The sequence below is a fragment of the Pelodiscus sinensis genome, chromosome 1, assembly GCF_049634645.1.
Source record: "Pelodiscus sinensis isolate JC-2024 chromosome 1, ASM4963464v1, whole genome shotgun sequence".
Taxonomy (NCBI): Eukaryota; Metazoa; Chordata; order Testudines; family Trionychidae; genus Pelodiscus; species Pelodiscus sinensis.
In genome coordinates, this window is record NC_134711.1 from 225,482,054 (window position 1) to 225,494,748 (window position 12,695).

The following is a 12,695-nucleotide window of genomic DNA, read 5'->3' on the forward strand; positions in this document are numbered from 1 at the left end:
ATGCAATTATATGATTCTGTGACAACACCAAATAGAGAGAAAGCTGGCAACACTGGGGGTAAAGTGCTGGTGCTTTCTAGTATGTTCTAGGTCCATTTGTAGCTTAGCATGGGACAGAAGTGAGCAAGAAACAGCCTGTGGGCTGGATATGGCCCACCGAGTCTTTTAATCCGGCCCACTGCCTGCTCCTGTGGCTTACAGCAGACCCATTCCACTCAAAGTGGCTGGCTGCTCCCTGTGGCTTGCTGTGTTGTGGGTGGGGTGGGAGGAAGAGGCGTTGTGTGCTGCCTCTGCAAAATCTCTCAGCTCAGTGTATGTCTACACTGCAGAGTGTTTTTTTTTAACTGTTGTTTTTCCTAAAAAACATCACTTACGTCCACACTGCAATCGTGTTCTTTCAGAAAAAAAATTGAGAGAACAGAAGGGTTTTCCAACATTGATAAACCTCTTCCTACGAGGAAGAAATCTTTTTCTGAAAGAGCTCTTTTGGAAAATGGCGTGTGGACGGGAAAGAAGGAGTTGTTTTGAGAGAAGAGGAAAAGGCACAGCTGTCCTGGTGGCCACTCCATCCATAGTAATCACAGCTTAAATGTGAGATAGTGTCTGTTCAGTGTGGACACTATCAAAAAAGCAGATCGCTTTTTCAATGCACTTTTGCAGTATAGACGCTCTCTTTTGGAAGAAGTTTTTTCAGAAGATTTCTTCCGGAAAGCTTCTTCCAAAAGAAGTCTGCAGTCTAGACATAGTCTGGAAGCTGAGATGTTGTTGGGGGCAGGTGCAGCACAGCACAGTTTCTCAGCTCAGCTCCACAGTTTCCAGCCAATAGGAGCTGAGAGATTTTGCTGGAGGTGAGGGCAATTTGAAGCCTCCTCTCCCACCCTCCCCCGCAGCACAGCGAGCCACAGGGAACAGCTAGCCTGGGGGCTGCTGGCAAGTAGGGAAGCCTGTTTGAGAGTGCTGCTGTCCGGGAGCTACTTAGGTAAGCCCTTCCTAGCCAGAACTGCACCCAACTTCCTCCCAGACTTGGTACTCCTTCCTATTTCCCTCCCCCATGCTAGAATCCTCTCCTGCACTCATATCCCTCCCTGGACCCTGCACCCCAATCCTCTGCCTCAGGTTACCACACAAATGCTCTGTACCCTTCTCTCCCCCCCACCCCACCCCATATCACAACTCCCTCCCAGACCGTGCATCCCTCCTGCAAGCCAGGATTATCTCCTGCATCCCGCTTTCCTACCCTAAGCTCCCTTCTGCACCTAACCTCTGTCCCAGAACCCCTCCATAGAAAACCGCAGCCCTGACAACTTGCCAAAATCTTGCAACGTCTACCCCCATCAAAAATTATCCACCCCAGCACAGAATGGTGTCTGAGCAAAACCTATATCATATTTTTATAGTTCTCATACCATAGCTTCCCTTTTAAAATGTTTCAAACTTCTGGAGGGATGCCCTTTGAAGCTGTGGTATCATCAAAAGTAATTTGTACTTTCATTTCACCTTGGTCTTTTCCCACCATGATATCCCTACTCTGCAGTGTACCTGTATTTGATATATCTATAAAATGTTTGCTGCTTGTCCAGTTTAACAACACTAGCCATAGCATGATGTATTTGGGCAGTGAGGTCCAGGAGTTGCTTGCACTTGTTCAGGTATATTCATGTGCTGTTTGGCCAAGTAGTTGTTTACTGGTCTTCTGTATTTTAAAAGTTGACTGAGTTTGGGTAATGTTTTTCTATATATATGGTTACTCCTAGCTCTATCTAAGTAATAACTTTCTTTTCTCTCAACCTGCTTTAGGTATTATATTTAGGTATGTGGCAGAACAAAACAAAAATGTCTGCCATATTTGATTAAGCATTAACTTATTGTGACTCTGCCACTCCCTGTTATCAGCACTAACTTAACTTGGAAAAATCTGTGGGAGTAGCCTAGAAGCACAATGTAGAGAGAAGCACAATTATGGCTCCTCACCCCTATTCGCAGAGCAGCGGGTGATGTTGTGAATGGTTTTCTGCTTAGTGTCCCTATCTGGTTCCCTTGATTTGCACTTATCACTCCCATTTTCATCATTTGCTGCTCTCTGGTTCAGTTAATTCATTGTCTCTGGCGCCCTTCCCCCATTCAGGGTGAGTGTCTTTTGTTCTATTGTGATCTTCCATACCCCCTTCAAATAGGATTTCAGATAGGACAGCTCTAGTCATGAATAAAAAACTAGAGCTGCCTTTTTGTTTTTGTTTTTGTTTTGAGGGGGACAAAAGGTGTGCATTCATGTTTGCATTTGCTTTCTCTGATAATGAAAAGGTATTTGGCTCAGGCTGACTTGTATTATATTAATTTAATTGGAATATATGGATCAAGAGTTGACTAGTTACATGACCCTGTAAAGTTTTAAACAAGGTTCAGGTTTGGTATACAGAGACCTCAGAGACCAGGGCTCAAACACTATTAAAAATCTCTGTGATTAAAGATAAATAAAAGAAGGAAAAAAGTTAAAAGCATGTGAAATGCAAGACACATTAAGTAAGGCTTTCATTGCAACCATAACTCTTTTCTCCTTTCCTTTTTAGTTTTTAGGAAACCCTACTGTTTGATCACTTCTTAGGTGGTATTAAATAGGATGTTAACTTTTGGGGGAAAAAAAGATAGTTAATTGAGATGGACCGGAACAGTTGTTGCTGTTAAAGTCCAGTCCTATTTTTAAGAAGACAAAACAAAACAAACTTGCATAAGAGGGGAGAGAGAAACAGTAAAAATGGAAAATGCAGCTTCTATCTCTGCTGTTGACTCTGACTTGCAGCTTCACTAATAGAAAAAGAAAGGCACAAAGCACCATTTTATTAGCCTCTCTGAGACTTGGCAAATTTCTGCCTGCAGGGGGGAGTACAGAACGTTGCTTTTAACTGCCTCTTACAGGCTCATAGCACTATTGTAAAATATGTAGTCTTGGCCTGATAAGCCAGACTATTATTATACAGAAGGCGAAAGGAAGCTGGATAGGAAAAGAACTTGGAAGGGCCAGGAGGTGTGACACAGTCTCATGGCCCAGTAGTTGGGATTCAGACAGAGCCAATGGAGATGGTGATGTGATGTGGGTGTCCTTTTTTGGGGGGGTGGGGGGAAGAGGGAGGGTTGAATCTGTTCAGGATACCTCTTTCACACAGCTGATGAAAGCCCAATGGTGTGTCAGTGGATCCCTGACTCCTAGGAGGGGATGGACGGCAGCAGTTGCTGACAGGCAGCTTCTTTTAATTTTCCACCAAAAGCTGCCGTAAAAAAACCCCCACTAATGAGCTTATCCCCTCATTATTTTGTCCATCAATACATCTAATTTTGGACACACTAATCTGGGTTCATTGATTTCCAATCTCTTGTTTACCAGCCATAAACTTATTGCAGTTCTTGAGTTACAGTAGTAGGCCTTCTTATGTAGAATAAATTAGTGAGTCTCGCCTTTTCCCACCAACATTTATTATTTTAATACGTAATTGAAATACTCTGTATATTTCTATTCGGTTTCCCACTGGTAGGTTCACAAATCAGATAAATTCATAAGCCTAATTATTATGACACCACCTACCTGATAAAAGGTCTAGTTTACAGGAGAGAAGGTTTCCAAAGGATTACTGGCAGAACACTCCAAACTTTCAAAAGGTGACATCTGATTTGTCCGCTCAGGGAAATTCCACTAGATAGAAGGATTTCAAGTTCTCTGAATTTGCTATTACAGATTAGTTAATCCTCTCCGGAGTATCCACGGCTATTGTTTTAATAATGCCCTGTTCGATGTTTTTAAAACATGAGAAAAGACATCTCTTACCTGAAAAGTTTCCACTCTAAATGATAAACTCCAAAAAATGTTAATTTTATAAACTACATATAGCTTACAGTGAAAGGATCATGGTACAAATGACTGAGAAAATATAGGTTGAGGAAGCAATAAAGGAGGGAAAGGATTTATAGGTCCAGAGAGATTGTTTTGATGGAAAGGGAATGGAGGAGGAGGAGGAACTATTGGGGTGGCAGACAGATTAGAGTTAGACAAGGGTGTAGCCCTGAATGTAAGTAATAAAGGACAGATGGGACAGAGGGGAAGAGGTCAGCACAGAGAAAACTGAAGAGTGAATGAGGCCACTTGGAGCACGTCTACACTGCAGCATTATTTCGAAATAACGTCAGTTATTTTGAATAGTGTGCGTCTACACAGCAAGCCATTATTTTGAAATAATTTTAAGATGGAGGACTTATTACTCTGACTCCTGTAACCTTCATTTCGCGAGGAACAAGGGAAGTCAAAGGAAGAGTGTTCTTCCTTCGACTTCCTGTTGTGTAGACAGCGCCAAAAGCCGAATTAAGCTATTTTGACTTCAGCTACATAATTGAAGTTATGTATCTTAATTCGACTTTTGCCCGGTAGCGTAGACATGCCCTTAGTGAAAAGTTGTAGAAAAAAAGGAGGGCCCCAGCATAGAACCCTGTGGGATGTTGATCCAAGTAACAAGAGCAAGAGGTGCAAGCAGGAAACAAAATATTGAAAAAGCAGTTAAAAGAGATTAGTGAATGGGTGGTCAACTGGCAAAAATCATAAAAAGGTTGAGAAAAACAGAATTATGGTGTACAAAGCCTTACTGTTTTCATAACTTCCAATGAATTAGTGATGGTTCAGCAGTCAAAAAGACATATGTTAGCACCACGTAGAGGCAATGCATATTAAGTTTTTATTTAAAGGGCGATCCTTTCAGGGTATGTCTACACAAAAGAGTTTTTTCCGCAAAAATGACCGTTTTTCTGAAAAAACTTCAATTACGTCCATACTTCAATCACATTTTTCCAAAGGAAAATCGAAAGACTAGAGGGGGTTTTCCGACACTGGTAAACCTCTTTCTACGAGGAAGAAGCCTTTTTCTGAAAGAGCTCTTTCGGAAAATGGTGTGTGTGGACAGGGAAGAGAGAGTTCTTTTGAAAGAAGAAGAAAAGGAAAAGGTGCCCTGGTGGCCACTCCTTCCATAGTAATCACATCTGAAATGCAAGATAGCGTCCACACTGAATGGACTCTCTCTTTGAAAAAAGCAGATTGCTTTTTTTTATGTGATTTTGCAGTGTGGATGCTCTCTTTCGGAAGAAGTTTTTTTCCGGAAAATCTCTCCCAGAAAGGCTTCTTCCGAAAAAAGCCTGTCGTCTAGACATAGCCTAAGACACTAGCCCACATCCTTGATTCTGGTTTAGCTTTGCATGTGTATAGAGAGGGGATGAGGATCAAGGTGGAGAAAAGAAATGTCCTTTTGTTAAATTTTTGGTTTTGGGCCAATAGGATCTGATTGCATTTGCCCATAATATGCTTTAATCACACCCTTTTCTCTTCCCACAAATCATCTTGGGACGCCTCTGCAAGGGGAAGGTCCAGCTGTTTAAGGAAAGTGTCCCTTTGTGCCTTTCCTAGGTTCTACTTGGAGTCGCTTCTACTTGGACTAGGGCATAATATTAGTATTTATACACAATACAAAAAAAAAGAATGGGCTTTTGGGTGTATTAGGCCCTGATCCATCAAAGCCCTTACGTACAGTGGAACCCTGTTTATACTATCTAATTGGAACCATGGCTAGATAATCAAAAACTTAGATAATCAGGAGGTCAGGTGACAGCCCAAGCCTTGCTGCCTGGGGCTGAAGTGTCAATTTCCCATATTCTTCTATGTGCGCAGGTGGTTCACTTAATACAGACAGCTGAATTATGGCAGCTTATCTAAATGGAAATTCTACTGTATTTACTTAAAGTATATGAATAATCTAATTGACAATATGGCAGTTAGCACCTCTAATTTCTATAGTATAGACAAGTCCTTAGAAAGAGAGAAACTAATGAATCAGTGGAGCAATACGTTCCCTGGACAATGTCCCTGTATTGTTATTGAGGCTGTGTATATCATATATTTTGAAGTCTTTATTTTGCACAAATTCATACTTCGTGATTACCTAGATACCAAATTTTGCATAAATAATCCAGCCACTTAAATTAGCTGAATGCACTACTTTTTACACCAGAATATGCTGGGTGAAAGGTTTAAATAATTATTCTTTTTCAAGCAGTGTCCCGTGGGTGCTCCATTGTAGGTGCCGGGCTTGTCCCAGCACCTTAGATGGGAGATCTTTTCCAGACGTAGTCTGCTGGACCGCACATGTGCGAAGTGCAGCTCGTGGCTTTTTGTGCTGTTTGAGTGCACTACTTTTTATACCGGAATATGCTGGATGAAAGGTTTAAATAATTATTTTTGTTTTTTATTGGAAAAAAGTCATGACTATTATGATTAGAGTTCATAAATATTTGCTAACAAAATTAAACTCTAGTTACCTGTTCAACTGTCATTTTAGTGCGAAGAACATTTTTTATTGCTACAAATCACAAAATTCAAATTAGTTACAGAAAGAGTAATGGAAGTTGTATGAGTTTCTGATTCAAATTTACTACGTTTGGTAATTATTCAATAAAATGAATAATGTTTGTAGTTGAAATCCTACAAATTTAAAACTGCTCCTTTACTTCCCTTTTGCAAGCATATTAATAAATTGTTACATATATTTAATTTCTTGAACTTTCCTATAAGTGTGATCTATTCAAAATTACTTTGCCCGGTCAATGACAGGCCTCACTTCCTAGTTGGGTATAAAAAGAGGGTGAATTTGCATTGGTTAGGAAAGAACCAGGATATTGGGTCTGGAATATGACTTTCAAAGGGCTGACATTTTGAGGTTCTAACAATAATTTAGTATTATTTCTGGTAGAAGTAGTTTCTGACCATAGTGTTCTAATCACTTTCCTAACCTAGAAGGCAGCATGAACCCTGGCTCTAATTCAGTGATGGGCAACTTAAAGTCCATGGGCTGCATATGGCCCACTGGGATTCTACCTGTAGCTTGCACATCCCCTAACTGCTCCCCTCCCCAATGTGCTTCTCGCGCAGTGGGGCACTGGAGCCTTGCACTTCCTATTCTCTTCCTTCCCTTTTGCCCCCAGCACTTTTGGAGTTCCACGAATCACCTGATTTGCACTCTGTCCCGGCTACTGCCTCTCCCTCTCAGAGCTTGAACACTATGAATCAGCTTGAGAGACAGAAGGGGAGAAGCAGGGACAGAGCACAAATCAGTGGATTTATGGTGCTCCAAAAGTGATGGGAGGAAGGAGGAAAAGTAAGAAGCGTGGGGCTCCAGTATGTGAGAGGTGCATGGGGGAGGAGGGTAGAAAAGGGGTGTGCAGGCCACAGGGTGTCCACCATTGGCCCACTGAAACAAAGGAGGCCATTCATGTGGCCCGCTCACTTGAGTGTTGGATGCCCATCAATGCCCTACGATGAGTCCTGTGCTCCTCATCAACACATCTCCCAGACTAGTAAAATGAGAGAGGAAACATGGGCTCTGATCCTGCAGAAGCTTTTGTGCTCAACTGTACACACAGGAGTATTCCTCCTCTGATTTCCCTGCTCTGCAGAGGTGGAGTAGGGGGGGAGAGAGAGCTATGCCAGTATTGGTTGTGCAGTGTACACATAACCTTAAGTGCTGACAGGAGGGGAGCCTAGAAGAGTTTTATGTTCTTTTGATAGAATCAGACATTTTCTGGAAGAACAAAAATGCAAATATTGTGTCAGTCACAGCTTGTTAATTTACCAGTCTAATAGCAGTAGAGTGAAAAGCTAATTGCTTTAAAGTAGCAGAAAAGGGGTTCACTTAAAATCTGAAAGAGTACAGGGGGCAAATACCCTGGGTCTAATATAATTGGCATGATATTTGCAGCATCAGAAGGATTGGATTTGAGGTTCCATCCTCCAAAGACTTTCCATGTGCTTGATTTTACACATGCATGTAGTGCCATTGAGCTCAATAGCAATATGCTCACATGTAAGGTTAAATACATGAATGTGTCTTTGCTGGATTAGGACACATTAAACATAGGTATTTAGACAGACTCAGTGGCAAGAAGAGAAAAATAGGAAGCCTGGCATTGCATTTAGGCAGACGCTTTTATGCAAAAATATGCTCAATGTTTCTCAACTTTTATAGGCTAGAATAATTCAACCACAGAAATGTAGGTCTAGAATAGACTTCAAGAGGTGACCCAATATATCCCAGCTGCAGCAAGAGTAAGTATACTAAAACCATCTCTGTCAGGTGACCCTTTCTTAAAAATCGCCAGTAATAGAGAAATAGTAATAGAGAAACGGAACCTAAAACGATAGCTACCCTAGCATTTGTGTTGCTCGGGTATGTGAAAAACACACCCCTCCGAATAAAAGTTACACCACCAGAAGCATGCGTGTGGCAAACGCTCTGCCTAAACACGTCTAGGTACCCCCTCCTCTTTGGGAGCGGTTTGATTATGTGAACGGGAGCGCTCTCCTGCAGCACAGAGGGGTTTGCACAGGCAAGCTCTGCGGCAAGGGGCATGGGTGCAGCTCAGCTGTGCCAGTGTGCGCGGGCTACCGGAGCCAGATACGGCTCCACATTCTCTTCCTCTGGTACCGCTTAGATGCCGACTCCCAGGATTGCTAATGCTAATACATCCCCGTGAAAGGGCTGCCACGGCCCCCGCCCCGCGGTGGAGGAAGGGCCCCTTCCCTTCCCTCTCCCCTCCTGCTCCAGGCCCAGGCAGCAAAGCTGCTCCCCCGGGAGCGCCCGGAGGGAAGCGGCTCCTGCCTCTCAGCCGGGGTAGGAGGAGCCTGGCGCTCGGCGGGGCTGGGATCCCGGGGGCAGCGGGAGGAGGAGGAGCTGGAGCGGCAGGAAGGGTGTTTCCTTGCGCGCTTCCCTGGCCGAGTGACTCAGGCAGGAAACTCCAAGCCCAGCGCGGCCCAGAGGCAGAAGCCGCCCCGGCCGCAGTAAGTCCCGCGAGGGCGGGGAGCCGAGAGCCGGAGGGCGCCGAGACCCCGGCAAGCCCCCGCCCGAGCCGCTGCGGCGGGAGAGGCGCGGCGAGCCGAGAGGCTCCTGCTGCGGGCGGGTGAGAGAAACTTCCCTTCTTTCTGCCCCTCCCCCGGGGCCGGGGTGCGCCCTGCGCGCACGGGGCCCGCAGCAGGCCCCGGGGCTGCTCCTGCCGCCCAGGCCTGCCCCGAGCCCAGCTCCCCCCTCCCCAGGCCAGGCTCTGGACCCATCTCGGGCTGCAGCCTCCCCGTTTCCCACCGCGCCCCAGCTCCCCGAGAGCTGCAGGGACCGGCTTGGCTGTGTCTTGTGCAGCGCCCGGCACCGTGCAAGGGCTGAACAAATCACGCCCCACAAGGCGCGGGGTGTGCGCTTTGCCCAGTGGGGTGGGGGGAGAGGCGGCGTATTGTCGTGTAGGTTGCGGAATTGAATTTCTAGCACAATATTGTTTCTGGTGTGGTTGTGTGTAGGGGTGTCGGGGTAGAGTCGAGCTCTCTTGTACTAAATGTGTGTCCCCGGGCCCCCACCACTGGGGAAGAGAAAGAAAGGAAACCGGGATTTCCAATCATTTCCCAGCATGCGAATGGAAGTTTAGGGTCATCTGTCTGTCTTGAGGAACTTCTGCCATTTGTGCTATGGCCACAAAGACAAGGAAAGCACAAAACTTTAAAAGCATTTTAAAAAGCAAAAAGTATTTCACTGTTGGTGTAAGCCCCTTGTAAATCTGCATAAAGAACAATATTTTGTGTAATCATTATTTATGTCTTTACAGCCAGTCCCCGAGTTGCGAATGGTCGACTTATGACCGTTTGCAGTTACGACCGAAGCTGTCGTAAATGGCAGACCCTGAGTTACGAATGTGATCTGTGCTTACGAATAGCGTGGTCGCGTGTAACTCTATGGGGTCCGACTTATGAACAAACCAAGTTAATGACCAATTGCTTGGTCCGCAACTGTTTCGTAAGTCAGGAAGAGGCTGTATTTATAATGTTGTATACTGAAATAGTGCCCAGAGCTTCTAGAGATGGACAGAGCCTCCTGTCACCAGTGTGTTATCCTGGAACTATTGAATTCTTCAGAATGTACCAAATGGTACTTGTTGTTTATATTGTGGTAGGGCCCAAAGTGCTTATGTACTGTATGAATGTGTAGTGTGAAGACAGGATTGAGGAGAAATAACAGAACCAAGTACTGTAAACCTTGCAGGGAAAAGATGACCAGTTTCAGGCCCCAATTCTGCAATTGATATCATACAGACCATTACAGGATCAGGGCCTGAGTATGTATAAACATATTTCTAGTTTATTACTTGAAAGCAATTTAGTCTGTTCTCATGTGTGTGTTGTATTGTAACACTTGTCCCCATATCTAGCACTCAAATTGGTTTGTCGTTGAACGGTTGTTAGGACTGCACTGCCTCTGTTATATGTACAGCATATAATAGAAAAATAGATTACAAATAGAAACATTATGAGGAATTACTTGGATTTGCAGATAAGAGGGTAAAAGTAAATATCTGTTTAAATAAAAATATTATCCCGAGCAAGATCTTTGAGGGAAGTTGGTTGCTCTCCAATTAAAATAATCTTACCTCTCTGTTGTATTTATTCGTAATGAGGATGAGAATTATATCATCCAACAGCAGACGTTGTGATGACCTGCCAGTGTTTAATCTATTTGTTTAATATGACTTTCTGAAAATTTAAAGAGCGTTAAATCCATTGGAAAGTCTTTCTATGGGTTGGACCTCCCTAGTCTGGTACCCTCGGGGCCTGACTGGTCTGGAAAGGGGGGATTTGCCAGATCAGGGGAGGTCCCTTTCATGTCTTGTGCTGAATTGCTGCCCTTTGCCAGGGCTCCAGCCTGGGCACCACTGCTGCCTTCCTGGCTGTGGCTCCCCAGCCTGGAGCTCCCTAGCTGCTGTGAGGGCCGAAGCTTCACAGCTGCTTCCAGATCCTGAGCTCCACAGCTGGGGCTGGAGCTCTGCGGATGCTGCTGACCCCTGCTACCTCCTGACCACAGGGGGCAGAACTCCACTGCGCTGCCCACCCCTCCGTGTCCCCCCACACATGGGGCTCACAGCTGAGTCATCAGGCCCCCCTCCCCTGTGCTCCTGCCTCATAGTCTGACCTTCCTATACTTGGGTTGTATGGTCCAGGAACACCACTGGTCCTGCTGGACCAGGGATTTTGCCAGACCAGAGAGTCCTGGTTAAGGGAGGTACAACCTGTAGTGGTTCAGCAAGTCTGTTAACAGCCTGTATGTTCTAGTAAGACATAGCAGCTCACACTGCCTTTGTTATAGCCCTGCAGTATTTGCTAATGGGTTTGAAAAAAAAGTGCAACATACATCTCTGAATTCTATCTCATGGAGGTATACTATAAGCAGTTCATGCTTTATGACATACAGTGAACCTCTCTTAAAAGGCCAACCAAAGGGGCAAAGTATTTTTTACTAGAAGCCTTGGAAATACTTACAATAATCATATAAGAAATGGAGTTTGGGTATTGCCTCTGTCATTTAATCAAAGGTAGCCTCTAGATTTAAAAAATGTAAATAAATCTTCTATATTCATGATGTAGCTTTATTTCTGCATGATGATAAATTAGATTTTTGCCATCCTCCAATCTTTGCAAATCCTGGATTAAACACCTACCTTCACTCAGGCTGAGGAATGGCTTTTACAATTCTTACCATGATTAGACATGACAAAATATTGCAGTTAATTTTCAATAGACATATATATTACATTGCCTTACTAAACAAAAGTGTATTCCTAACATAAATTTAAAGATTTCCCCAATATCTATGGCTTCTCTGTATGTTGTTTGCTCTTTACTACTGATTATATATCTGTATATAAAAATTGATTTTACAGAAGTATTTGTAAATTGCAGAAGCGATTGTGTATCCAGATCAATGTTTTAAGAAAGTCTGAACCTTCTAAACCTCATCTTACTGGGAGAAGTGGGATATTGGCATCTGTAATATGTCACACCCAGCTAACTAGTGTGACTAATGTATGTCATTTCATTAGAAAATGGGCTAATATTCCCAAACTCCACTCTTGATTATCTAGTGAGTTAAATAACAAGTGAAGTTACAACAGTGTGCAAAAGGAAAGGCCCTCTCAAACAGAATGTTTAAGGCTATCTGCAAAAAGATCAAACAGATGAAATTATTTATAGTTTTGTTTCCTCTTCCTGGATATCCTTGGTGGTCCAGTGTTTTTGGAGGAGGGTTGTTACTGCTTGGACGCCCCCACATCCCTGCCAGAAAAGTGTAGAATTCATATAACACTGTCCAAGTTATCAAATTGCTTTTGCTGTTTGTGTTTTAGAGGCACTTGCCCCCTCCATTCATAAGGGAGTATTTATGGAGGGAGATGGCTTGTCCTAATTTTCTGTTGTAAACGAATGGTTTTGGAGGGTCTTTAGTGAAGCTTCCCTTTCACATACGTTACTTACCAGCAGGGAGGCGGACAGCAGCTTTCTTTTCCCCACTGCTTCTGGGTTGCTCCTTTCTTCCTGTCTGCTGCTGCCACTGTGAGGTATTCCTGCTGGCCTCTTCTCTTATATGATAATAGGGTTTGGGCTGCAGAGATTTCCCCGTTCCCTGTGACATACTGAAACGGTTAAGGAGAGCAAAGATGCTCAAGCTAGAGACCCCTCCAAGATAAGAGTGGGCTTCTGGCAGAGCATTATTTGTGAGAGATCCTCTGTTTTGGAAGTTGCTAACCCCAACTTTTGTGCCACGTATAGATTTGTTAACCTTCTGGACATGCTGTGGCACCCAGCT

General features: G+C 44.0%; 1 protein-coding gene across 3 annotated transcripts in view; it reads left to right on the forward strand.

The window, feature by feature from the left end:
* The first annotated feature begins 8,707 nt into the window (after positions 1-8,707).
* Positions 8,708-12,695, forward strand: part of CYFIP1 (cytoplasmic FMR1 interacting protein 1) — a 122,159-nt gene continuing 118,171 nt past the window's right edge. The window contains exon 1 of one of the 3 annotated variants that reach the window (XM_075916231.1): positions 8,708-8,860. The gene's annotated coding sequence lies outside the window, so the exon portion shown is untranslated. Of the gene's footprint in view, positions 8,980-12,695 lie in introns of all 3 variants that reach the window. The other 2 variants (XM_075916234.1, XM_075916221.1) reach the window with 2 other exon arrangements.